Source organism: Lissotriton vulgaris, chromosome 1_1 (genome assembly GCF_964263255.1).
Source record: "Lissotriton vulgaris chromosome 1_1, aLisVul1.2, whole genome shotgun sequence".
NCBI classification, from domain to species: Eukaryota; Metazoa; Chordata; class Amphibia; order Caudata; family Salamandridae; genus Lissotriton; species Lissotriton vulgaris.
Window position 1 is genome coordinate 875477461 of NC_141685.1, and position 13247 is coordinate 875490707.

At 49.0% G+C, this 13247-nt stretch overlaps 1 protein-coding gene across 4 annotated transcripts in view; it reads right to left on the reverse strand.

The window, feature by feature from the left end:
• Positions 1–13247, reverse strand: part of EP300 (EP300 lysine acetyltransferase) — a 520590-nt gene that overhangs the window by 294958 nt on the left and 212385 nt on the right. The gene's annotated exons all lie outside the window — the stretch shown is intronic.

Consider the following 13247-nt stretch of genomic DNA (forward strand, 5'->3'; position numbering starts at 1 on the left):
CGTTGAGTATATTCCCTTGTTCCTTTCCCTGAAGGGAACTCTTTCTATGGCCTGTTTTTGTAGAAGTTCTTGCATTTCTTCCTGAAGCCTCGCCAGCTGTTCTCTTGCTGGTGGCTTTCCCCTTGGTTTTCTGTTTGTTGGCTTTCTCTCCAACTCTAAGCAGTATCCGAATTGGATGATGTTTAGGATCTATTTGTCTGATGTTATTTCTCTCCATTCTTGGAGGTAGAACTTTAATCTCCCTCCCACTGGTGTCATGTGGTCGTAGGTGTTCAGATTGTCCTGACCCCTTCGTACGTGGTGCCCCCTGGGATCTTTTCTGTGGTCGGGCACCCGGAGGTCTCTGAAGTCACTTCGAGGTGGGCTGCTGCCCCCCTCTTCTGTTCTGGCCACGTCCATTTCTCCCTCGAAAGGACTGACCCCTTGGCTGGTACTGCCAGGACTGCTTCTGGTGACCTTGCTGAGCCTGCGAGTCTGCCTGGTGCGTTTGCTGGAAGGCCAGGTGCGATGTACCTGGCTGGTTTCCACCCCTCCCGCCGGGCCTCCGTGCCGGGGTGCCTCTTCTGTTGCCTCTGAACTGCAATGCCCCCATGGATCTTGCCGTCTCGTTATCTTTTTTGAGTTGGCATAGTTTCTCGTCAACTGTTGCTCCGAAAAGCGTTTCGCCGTTGAACGGTGTGTTCAGGATACTGTGTTGTACCTCGGGTTTGAACCCTGAGATCCTGAGCCAGGCGTGTCTCCTTTCCGTGACACCCATCATCATGAGCCTGCTGGCGGTGTCTGCTCCGTCCAGGGCCGTCTTAAGGCAAGAATTTGCAGCGTTTTTCCCTTCTTCGATCAATTTTTCGGCCTTCTGCCTGGCATCCTGGGGTAGGTCCTTCACCAACTGCCCCAGCCCCTCCATGATCTGGTACATGTGCCTGTTTAACAGGGCGTTGGAATTAGCCATGCGCCAGTGGGTCGCAGCATTCCGCTCGATCCTTCTCCCCACCAGATCCATCCTCTTGCTCTCCTTATCCGGTGGTGGGCCCGAGGTAGTGGATACGCTCGCCCTCTTCCTAGCTGTGGCCGTGATAATGGAGTCAGCGGAGACCTCGCCCCGAATGTAGGCCTGGTCCTTTGAGGAGTGTGTACTTTTTCTCTGTTCTGGGAGTTACCGCCTTGCATGTTGCGGGCTCTTTGAACACTTCCTTTCCCTGAGCCAAGACGCTCTCGAGCATTGGAAGGAACTGGCTTCTTGTTTGTGTTGGGAGCAATGTCTAGCAGGAAGTCTGCTTTCTGCTTTTCCTCGTCGAGCTTTAGCTTGAATGCAGCTGCGGCAGATTGTATCGCCGAGTTGTATGCCCCGATGTCGTCCGGCGGCGAGGGCCTCGAGGGGTATGAGTCGACCGTCTCTTCCGGGCTCTCTGTGTCGACGTCTAGGTAATCCTCCTCGCGTGGGTCAGAGGTGGCCGACTCGGCGTCCAACCTACTGCCCTCTTCCTCCTCATAGCTGTAATCCTCGTAGGGATTCTCTTCACCTTCCTGGTCGTCGACCATCTCGTCGCTAGGCACATGGTCGTCGACATGTTCTTCTTCCTCTTCGACCAGATCTAGCACGGCGTGCTTGGTCTTGTGTGGAATTTTGAAGGCACTCATCTCGGCGTCGAAATCCTTCCTCCGCTGTAAGACTTGCCATTTCGGCCTCTAGCCGACGTTTTTTCCTTTCCATCTCGGCCGCGTTTTCGGCTTCGGAACGTTCGGCCCCTCTCTTCGTCGCCTGGTTCGGCGGCGAGATTCTCGGCGTCGACGGCTTGGACGTCGAACTGGCTTTCGGGTCCTTGGACGGCGCCGAGGCTTTAGGGTCTTTCTCCCTCGACGTCGATCGGTCCCTTTCGGCGACGATCTTCGACGCTTTCTGCTGGTCAACAGCTCTCGGCGCCAGGGACTCCTTCTCCGAGGATCCGCTGGGCCTGTTTGTGGTCGCGGACGGCAGATGTCGCTGCGTCGGCGCCTTCGGGCTCTTGGCCTCGTACTTTCGAGACTCAGAGTCTCTCGGGTTCTTGTGGGACGTCGAGTCTCCTACCTTATCAGGTGTCTTCTTGTAATCGGTCTCTACGACCGTGTAGCTGTCGTCTTCGGCGGCAGCGTTGTCCTCTTCCTCCGAGGACATCCCCAGCTCGTACAGCGATGGCGTCGGGGATTTTCCTTCGAGGGTGGCGTGTGCTACCCTCTGTCTCTTCCTCACACGAAGGGTCTTCTCGGCGAAGACGGAGCAGGCGTTGCAGTCCTCGCTTCTGTGTTCTACCGGCAGGCAAAGGTTGCAAACCAGGTGCTGGTCTTTCTGCGCGTACTTGTGTCTGCAGTTCGGGCAGAACTTGAACGGCGTGTTGTCCATCCTCGTGCGTTCAGGCCTCCCTGACCGCGTGGACGTCGACGATCGTCGAAGTTCTCGAGGTTTTCACCTTTTCTCTTCGTCAATGTTCTGTGAAGTCTTCTTTAGTCTTCTTCTTCCAATATCTTCTCCAACTTCCACTCTTTTCAGCACTTTCTCCAAAAATGTCTGGAGCCCAAACGGGAACGATCCAAACCCGACCGCGGAAAAAAGAATCTGAAGATGGCGCCCAAGAGTGGGAGCTTCCGCAGGAAGCATGCCGACGTCACCGGAAATGCACCCGAGGAGGTGTGACGCCGACGCCCACAAGGGCTACGAAAAAAAAAAAAAAAAGAAAAGACTACGAATCCGGACCCAACCACAAGACCGCGGAATATGCACAGCATAGTGAATCCAGAAAGATTCATGCTGCAAAATTAAGGATTAGTAAGTGAAGGAGGTGGCACATGGTTGTGATGGGTTTGTACCATTATTTCTTTTTTCAGGGGCATGTGGTGCTCATTCTGTTGGCCCAATTTTTTTTTCAGGCAATTTAGCATGAATATGTCCAGTATCTGGTTAATAACCAGTTCTTTTTGTTTTGGATCAGAATTTTATCTTTATTTGTGGTTTTTGGCTTCGAAAGTTTCGGCTCCCGACCCTTCAGTACCATTGATTTAGGCTTAAACAAAGATGGAATGTGGACCAGGACGTGCTTGGATTTCGGCTCGGCGCCGGCATGGGGCTGGCTAGAGCCGGAAGGCTTTTCTTTGTGTTTCTAGTGGTCAGGGTGCCCGAAACTTTCTCTGTGCCGCCCTTGGCCCGCAGGCAGAAGGACCAGAGCCTTTTTTTGTGTTTGGTTGTTGGGGCAAGGGTGTTTCTGTACTCACCGTCTGCTGACCCGGTATGTGTAACATGCTCCTCCTCTTCCATGTCTGAGTCGGCCTCAGACACGGAGACATTATCCTCTTCCTCAGCTCCTTGAGCATGTGTTTCTTCGCAGTCGGAAACTTTGCCTAAGATGTCTGGTGCGGAGACACCTTGGTATTGCATCTAGTGACTTCGAGCCAGACAGTCACAAAGCGTTGTCTTTGATCTAAACGATCGGCACGCGTCGCAGTCTTTTTCGTAGTTTTCCGGGGACAAACAGATTGCACACTTCGTGCAGGTCAGTGGGCGGAAACTTGGCACAACACCCGGGATAGAGCTTGAATGGAGTCCGTTCCATCAACTGCTAACAAGCCCAGCGTTGGTAGTCCCAACGGCCCTCCACGAGTTTTCCAATCGAAGATGTCAGATTGGAAATGATATGTGGAGAATGGGAAACGCAATCGAGAAACAATACAATCGAGGGTAGTGGATTGCGCGTTAAAGGGCACTCTAGAAACGGTGCCGAACATGAGCGCAGCAATTCCCATCTGAACCCGATGGTGGAAAAAAACAATGGAGTCTATGCCATGCTCACTATCACCGAAAAGAGGAGTCGCCTACCTTGTGACTGGAAGAGACTTCAAACAAAAACAAAGTGCAAACATCACAGTATGTGATCTTCAGCTCACATGCCTCGAACCCCCATTTTCTCACAACCATGCTTTTCTTTCCGTGCCGAAACTGATGACCGAGGGGTTCTGGTCCTCAATTTGGAGGTGGAGGCCCCGACTGAACGTCGAACATTCGGAGCCAAGGACGAGGCTTCAGAGTCAATTTTTCAGTGAGCACCATGGCCTTTTTCAAGGGGCGGGCTGGAAGCAGTCTTTTCGGACAGCGACAATGTTTTGGGCTTTGGTTCAGGGATAAGTGTACTCAATATTCGATGCTTCTGTGTTTCAGAATCTTGTTTGAAGTCAGACACTGAATCATGTAGCGACAGTGATTCCTCTTGTGCAGCCGATGTTTCCTACCGTCCTCTTGTGGTCGACCGAAAATATTGGGTAAATCTTCCACATGTTTCCACTGCATCTCTTGGTATCTGGCGTGTCGATCTTTAAGATTTTTCTTCAATTGAAATGACTTACAAGCTTCACAGCTTTCCTCTCGATCAGGCGAGAGGCATAGATTACTGACGGTATCTTGGTTGGTATGGGGATTTTTAGAATGACAATTAGGACAGAAACTGAACGGACTGTGTTCCATTAGCTGGTCATTCTCTGATAAAGACGAAGTGAAAGAGGCACGAGCGGACGCATCCCGCAGGCCTTGAAGGCCGAGAAGGCAACTCGAAAATCCACGATGCAGAAGTTTAATGGCTCGGAAAGGAACCGTAACTACACAATTGAGACAATACCATCGACTGAATGAACTAGCTAACCGAAGAGAGCCCAAATGAGTCTTAAACCAGAGTTTAAAAGATTACATCCAAAACTGTTGGTGGAAAAAAAAAAATCTGGCAATAGAGTCGATGACCGTGTGCAGTATTATCAAGGAGTCTCTCAGCCTTGTGACTCGAAGAAAACTTATTGGAACCAAAACAACTTGTAATCATCCAAGCCTAACACTAGATGGCAGACTTATGCACAGCATGTGCATCTACAGGACACAAGCCTCAAACAAAAAGACTCTTTCAGGGACAAAGATGCCACCCAGTCTCCTGGGTCCAGTTCTGACAGGATTGGAGCATTTTGAACCAGTCTTTCAGAAAGACATTCAGTAGGAAGAGATACAATTTATGCCTCTGCAGAGTTCCTCTCCCTTCTGCGAACTCAGCACCCATTTGATGGTACAACTTGGTAATAGAAGGTTGACTCCTGCACCATAGCTGCAGAGTGCTACTTCGAAGTAGCTTCAGTGTTAGAAGGCAGGGGTGGAGGAAATAGGGCATAGCCCACTTGTCCAATCTGATGCATCTTCTGCCATGGAGGAAATACCATAATTTGCCTATTACCAGCCAGGCGTGAGCCAAAGCTGAGAGCTAACTGGCGGAACTTTTGTAGCCACACAAACAAGTGAAAAATAATTGAAGTATTGCTGTCGCGTTTGATTGCGATATTTTTTTTCCGTTCCGAAGCTTTTCTCCAAATAAGCTAAAGTCAAAGGGCATGTCCATTAAAGCAGATCTCCAGAAAATTCTGCTTGCCGCATCCAGATACCATCTGGGCAAGACGCTGGTGCAATAGCTCTGCCGATCAGGCTTTAGGCTGGTGTGAATGACCATTGAAAACAAAGCACTTATTTCAGACGGTAGCCTAGGAGACAAGTCTAGCTCTGTTTTGGGAGATGGGCCTACAACACAGGCATTATACAAGTCTGCAAACAATGGATTCTCAGTATAATCCTGGAGAAGAAACATGTCCTCTTCGTCGTCATCATCATAGTCATCTTGAGGGACATTAGTCTCTTCATGCATAGATTCAAACTCAAAACCACCCAAAAAGTGTGAATCCGCTGCAGATACTGGAGTTGACCCTGGATTGGAATCAGGATGTACAAAACAATTATTTTAAAAGATTGCCCTTTTATAATTTCATAGCACGCCATAGGCCTTGATCAGGCTCGTATTGTTTCAGAGTAAACGTTTGCTGATTGAACCGGATCACTGATCAGCACCAGTGGAGTTGGTGTCACTTTAGTACTGATGGAACAGGCATGCACCTTGGCTTCAGGGTTGAATTCGAATATGCTACTTACCAGTATGCATCTGTTCTTGGCATGTAGGGCTTCTGACATTCATATCTGTGCATAGATTGCTGCCTAGTGTTGGGTCCGGATGATTGCACATAGTTGTCCTGGAAGAGTCTTCGAAGTATCACGAGATAGGTGGCTCCTCCTCTGGACTACAGTGCGCATGGGCATCCCCTCCATCCTCAGACTGTTTTTCGCCATTGTAGCAGAGATGGAGTGTAATACAGTGAGTGATGTCCATGCTACATAGTAATTCTGAATGCTACAGCTGCTACAGGCGCCGGGGAGGAGGGTAGGCGATATGAATGTCAGCAGCCCTACATGCCAAGAACAGATGCATACTGGTAAGTAGCATATTCGGTTCGAGGCATGTGGGCTGCTGAATTCATATCTATGCATAGATTACATAGCAGTCCCTCCTGTTAGCGGCGGCTGCCCGTGCCAGCAGCAGCAGTCTGAAAAAGAGTTTTGAGAACAGCCCGTCCTACAGCTGCTTGCTGTTTAGAATGCACATCTACGCAGTAGTGTTTCGTAAATGTATGTGTGGTGGACCATGTGGCTGCCTTACATATCTCTTCTAAAGGAATATTCCCCAGGAAAGCCATGGACGCTCCTAAATTACGTGTGGAGTGTGCTCTTGATGGAATGGTTAGTGTGCGTTTAGCCTTAGCATAGCAAATCTGTATACACTTTACGATCCACCTGGCTATTCCTGCTATGGAAATGGGGTTGCCTTTGTGTTGTAGAGAAAATGCAACAAAAAGCGGTTTTGTTTTTCTGAAATCCTTTGTTCTGTCTATATAGTACATAAGAGCCCTTTTGACATCTAATGTGTGTAGAGATCTCTCTGCGACATTTTCTGGATTAGGAAAGAAAACTGGCAGTTCTATGGTCTGGTTCATGTGGAACTGGGAAATCACCTTAGGTATGAATGTAGGGTTGGTGCGTAGTACAACTCTATTTGCGTGGACTTGTATGAACGGCTTTTGAATTGTTAGGGCCTGGAGTTCACTAACTCTTCGTAGTGAGGTAATGGCTACTAGGAAAGCCACTTTCCAGGTTAGAAACTGAATCTCACAAGAGTGTAGAGGTTCAAAAGGTGGTCCTGTCAGTCTGGTGAGGACCAGATTGAGGTTCCAGACCGGTGAAGGTGGGTGTCTGGGGGGGATCACTCTTGAGTCCAACAAATAACAGATGTTTTGAATAGATGCATCCAGTGGGTTAATGTCATTGTTGTTACAATATATGACAAACCTTTTCCATTTAGCCGCATAGCATGCTCTAGTTGTGGGCAGTCTTGCCTCCTTGATGATATTAATACATTCTGGCAGCAAGTTGAGGTAGCCAAATTCTAAGACTTCAGGAGCCAGATCGCCAGGTTGAGCTGTTGCGGATCTGGATGCTGAATGTCGCCATGGCTCTGCGTCAAAAGCCTGGGTGTGAGGTGTAGCCTTTGATGCGGTACCACGGATAGTTCTAGAAACGTGGTGTACCATGGTTGGCGTGCCCACATTGGAGCAACCAGGATGAGTGTCATCGAGTGTTGCCTCAGTTTGCGTGCCACTAGCGGTATTAGAGGTGCTGGGGGAAAAGCGTACGCAAATTTGCCTGACCAGTTCATCCATATCGCATTGGCCTGCGACAGTGGATGTGGGAACCTGCTGGCGAAGCTTTGGCATTTTGCGTTTTCCCTTGTGGCGAACAGGTCTATCTGTGGATGACCCCACTGCTGGAAGTACGGCTGGAGTACTGATGGGTGTATCTCCCACTCGTGCATCTGGTGGCTGTGCCTGCTGAGAAGATCCGCCATCTGGTGGTCTTTGCCCGGGAGGTGTTCCGCCATGAGGAAGATGTTCCGTTGAATGGCCCACTTCCACATGCTCTGAGCCAGATGAGACAACTGTGGAGAGTGTGTTCCTCCCTGCTTTTGTATGTAGTACATGGCAGTCATGTTGTCCGTCCGGATCAACACAAATTTGTTGCACAAGTGTACTTTGAAAGCCTTCATTGCCATGAAGATTGCCATCAATTCCAGAAGGTTGATGTGCATCCTCTTTTGCTGTGCTGTCCATAGTCCCTGCACAGTGTAATGGAGTACATGAGCTCCCCATCCTTAGAGAGATGCGTCCGTTGTCAGTATTATTTGTGTTACAGGCTCTTGGAACGGTCTGCCCTTACAAAGGTTTTGTGGGTTGCGCCAATGCAGAGAGTTGTATGCCCGACCGCTCACCAACACTAGGTCTTTCCATTGTCCTTGAGCCTGATTCCACTGACGTGCTAAGCACTCCTGAAGCGGGCGCATATGTAGTCTCGCGTGCGGGACTATGAAGATGCAGGAAGCCATCATGACTATCAACTGCATGAACACTCTTGCTGGAAGTGAGTGTTGGGGTCTGAACTTCTGTATCGGCAGTTGCATGCTGTTTATTCTCGCTGAATTTGGCTGAGCTTTGGCAGCCAGAGTGTTTATTGTCGGGCCCCGGTACTGTCGCACGTGGGCGGGCTGAAGATGTGACTTTGGATAATTCAGCGAAAATCCCAGACTGTGAAGAAGATGAATGGTGTAGGACATGTGGCCGGCACACTGCTGGGCCGTCTTTGCTTGAATAAGCCAGTCGTCCAGATAAGGGTAGACATGTATGTGCTGTCTTCTTAGGTGTGCTGCTACTGTCGCTAGGCACTTTGTGAACACCCTGGGTGCCGTCGTTACTCCGAAAGGGAGGACTTTGAACTGATAATGTTGATTTTGAATAGCGAACCTGAGATACTGTCTGTGTGATGGGTGTATGGGTATATGGAAATACGCATCTTTTAGATCTAGAGTCGCGAGGAAGTCTCCCTGACTGAGTAACGGTAGAACCTGCTGTAAAGTGAGCATGTGAAAATGCTCTGACAGAATGTAGCTGTTTAGAGGCCTGAGGTCCAGTATGGGTCTTAGAGACCTGTCCTTTTTGGGTATTAAGAAATACAGAGAGTACACCCCTGAGCCTTGGTCTTCTACAGGCACGAGCTCTATGGCCCCTTTTTGCAGCATGCTGGCGACCTCCTGCTGCAATAAGTGTAAGTGCTCTGCGGACATAGGACGGTGTCTTGGTGGTATGTTGGGTGGAGTGGATGTTAATTCCAGACAATACCCGTACTGGACAATGTCTCTCACCCACCTGTCTGTGGTGATGGATTTCCAGACCGGCAGGAACTGTTGTAGTCTCCCCCCGACAGGTGTTAAGTGGTCGGGGGCAGTGACAGGGTGTCACTGTTTATTATTGGCAGAGGATCTGAAATTGTGGTTTCCTCTTACTCTGCCCTTGATGTTGTTTCCACGATATCCACCCCTGTTGTTTTTATTGTGGGTGGATTGTGTACTTCCTTTATTGTACTTTGTCTGCTGTGTGGATTGGCCTCTTGAAGGTCCTCTAGTATTGGAGCGACGAAAGGAGCCACCCGGAAACTGCTGGGACTGCAGAGCCCCCATAGACTTTGCAGTCTCGGTGTCTTTTTTAATTTTTTTCAAGGGTGGTGTCAACCTCCGGTCCAAATAAGTAGTCCGGGTTAACTGGCTGATCGAGGATAGAAGTTTGTATTTCTGGCTTGAATCCCGAGATTCTTAACTAGGCATGTCTCCTTAACATGACGCTAGTGTTAATGGCCCTGGCTGCAGTGTCAGCTGCGTCTAGCGCGCACTTGATGGAAGCATTGATTATAAGCTTTCCTTCTTGGATTAGTAGTTCTGCACTCTCCTTGTACTGATCTGGTAGGTGTTGCAACAGTGTCTCAAGGGCATCATAATGGGACCTGTCACATTTGGCTAAGAGTGCCTGAGTGTTGGCAATTCGCCAGATGTTGGCTGCCTGCGCTGCCACCCTCTTTCCTGAAGTTTACAGTACTTTCGACTCCTTGTCAGGAGGAGGAGCATCACCTGTAGTCTGGGAGTTTGCCCTCTTACGTGCATTAGAAACAACTAATGAGTACAATGGCAACTGTCCTCTTATATAAGTAGGGTCCACAGGTGCCGGTCTATATTTCTTTTCAATTCTTGGGTTTAATACCCTGGCCCTGGTGGTTTCCTTAAAAATGTCACCAGCATGCTTAAGGACCCCTTTTAGCATGGGCAGGGTCTTGACTGTTCTTTCTGAAGTGGAAAAGGTGCCGACCAGAAAGTCTTCCTCCACAGGGTCAGCATGTAGTTGCACGTCATGGTTACTGGCCGCCCTTTTAATAAGGGCGTTAAAGGCAGTAGTGTCCTCAGTGGGAGACGTTTTTACACTGTATACCTGTGTGTCAGGGGCAGAGGTCGGATCTTTTGGGTCAGCTGGGTCTGCCCATGGTTGGTTTTGATAATCGGGATCAGTGTCCACATAAGTTTCATCCTCATTTTCATCATCCCCTGCATTCACATCTGAGTATGTGGGTGAAAAAGTCTGAGGTTTTTGACCATAGGATTGTAGAGGCTCCACAAGAACTGGCGATGTTGTTGAGTCCTTTCTTTTTAAGGGAATTGTATATGACTCCATGGGTGTTTCTGGTATGATCTTCCTTTTATATATGGACAGTCTACCAGTTTCCGAGTCGAACTGCCTCGACTCCTGTTCTTCAGGCTCCTCTGTAGCCTCCACTTCCATCGACACTTTTTTGATGGCTCCGATACCTTTCTTCAGTTCGAATATCTTCGGACGCACCGTCGGTGGCAACCCGAATTTGATCGGTGTCGATGCGGGCTGAACGTTCCCGACCAGCTTTGGTGTTGGGGCCTTCTTCGGCCCGACTGCAGTAGCCTTATCTTTGATGCGTTGGAGAGACTCCAACACCTCTTTGGCTATGAATGGGCTCGGTTGCGTCGACTCGACAGGGTCCTTGGAGCCAGCCTTTGTCTTGTCCGCAGGCCTCGACCGAGGATCGAACCCTTCTTTCGGTTCGGGTCTTTTGTGTGTGTTGACTCCCTTCGGTGTCGGCTTCGTCGGTTCGACAGCCTTGACTTTGACCTTCGGCGCCCCAACCTTTGGCTCGATGACCTTCGAGAGCTTCTCGGTATCGACGGCCATTTTCTGTTTCTTCGGCTCCGAGGGGTTTGAGGCCCTGGAGCCCACCAGAGTTAGCTTCACTTTCTGTTTCGGTTTTGGCAGTGATGCTTTTGCTTTCAATGTCTTTGTATCGACCGATGGCGGTTTCGAAACCGATGGCTCTTTATATATGTTTGAAGTCAGGCCTTTATGCGGGGCTGTTGAAAGAGTCTGTACATCTCGGGTAAGGCCTTGTGGCGATCCCTCGACCTGAGCCTTAGTGAGCGCTTCATCGTCGGCCCCCGTATAACCGGCTGGGCCTAGCTCCTCGCCTGAGCTATTTTCTACGGCCCCAAGGGCCTCTGCGTCGTCTCCTACCTCCGACGACGTTTTCGTCTTCTTCTAAGACCTCTTCGTCTTCGGCGTCATACTCGGAGTCATGGCTCGAAGCCGGATCGGAGCGGTATTCCTGATCCTCCAGATCAACGACCTCTTCGGTCCCGAAGATGTTTTCTGGAACAGGCGCTGATTTCTGCGACTCCAATCGAGCTGCGCGTCGGATCCGAAGAGTTTTCTTCGACCTGAACCGGGCACAGGCCATACAGTTGGCTTCGTTGTGATCCGGGGACAGGCACTTGTTGCACACCCGATGGACATTGATGTGCGGGTATTTTGCATTACAAAGTTGACACCTTTTAAATGGGCTTCTTTCCATCGTAGATCGGGTCGAAAGTGGAAGAAAAGCCGTCTGATTCCTCGATGTCCTCTCGAAGCAAAGATATCGGTACCGAACGAAACAACGACGCTGTTGAAAGCCTTTTGGCTTCGTAGAAAGTTTTCCTAACTTGAGCTAAGATAGTAACATCCGAACCCAATGGCGGAAAAAAAACAATCTGAGGATGGAGGGGATGCCCATGCGCACTGTAGTCCAGAGGAGGAGCCACCTATCTCGTGATACTTCGAAGACTCTTCCAGGACAACAATGTGCAATCATACGGACCAAACACTAGGCGGCGATCTATGCACAGATATGAATTCAGCAGCCCACATGCCTCGAACATTATTATTATGGCTAAATTCACTTGAACTCTTTTTTGGATATATCGAGTACATTGCACAGACTTAGTATTTTTTGTTTATCTGATTGTCTAACTGTACTTTTTGTTTTTATCTGATTGCTATCCTACGTTGCTACTCACATACTACCTACTACTATTTTGTACCCAAAAGTTTGTTTAATCACTCCCTTGTTTCCCTTACCCCTTGTTTCTGTAAAGCGCTCTGATATCTGCAAAGATCTTGTTCGCGCTATATAAAACTTTGAAAATAAATAAATAAATAAGTGGTTGAGTTAGCACGAGCACAGTGACTGGTTTTGCTGGGGTAGACTGTCCAAGGAGCAAACCCACCAACCGAAGTCTGACTTGAGACCAATATGGCTCTGCGGGGCCCCTGAAAGGCTGTCAGAGGTAGCTGGAATAGCACCAAAGACCTGCAGAATGGCTTCTTTGAATGCCGCCGTTTACTGTGGGTTGATAAAAGGCCCAGATAATTTGCATCACACCAGGACCAGCTGCAGGATTGGTATGGATTCAGGGACCATGAGAGAAGTGCAGTCTATCTTGACGCCATTGCGCCTTCTCAACTGATGTGAACTGGTGTAACAAGGTCGAGTTACGCTTGACTATCACATTATTTTGTCTTCGCTTCCTACTTACCAGACTACTTTGACAAGGAAGTGGATTTATCACAGGAGTAAATTTGAGACTGTTACTAGGGCTGCAACTTTCATCTTCGCCTAAACCTGCAGAGTTTTGGATCCAGGTCTCAAATCACCTTCAGGTGCATGAGAGCACACTTGCTACATGAAAAGCGTGCAGGTAGCTGAAGTACAACAAACATACCTTGTGTAGTCCCATAACACATCTGCAACCTGCTGTCTAAGCACAGCTGCAGTTTTCTGTGATGACATCGTTCCTTAGCACAAAATGAGAAGTTCTAGGAATGATCTATTGAGGTTAGTAGTGAAGCCCAGAATCTGTGTTGAAGGGCATGGAGAGAAAGAACAATGTCTGGGTACAAGAGTGGTGCTATATGCTTTTTCCGACCCACCTCTTACGGGGCAGAACAGAGTCACTGTGGACCCACTGGTGACACCTACTGACCAGCAGGAGCATTGCTGAAAAATGTTGCCGAATCTAGTCTAACCCCTGTGGATATTCTAACAAGGAAGAATTACCTGTAAAAAATATATTTATAAGAAATGAATAGATTTCAGG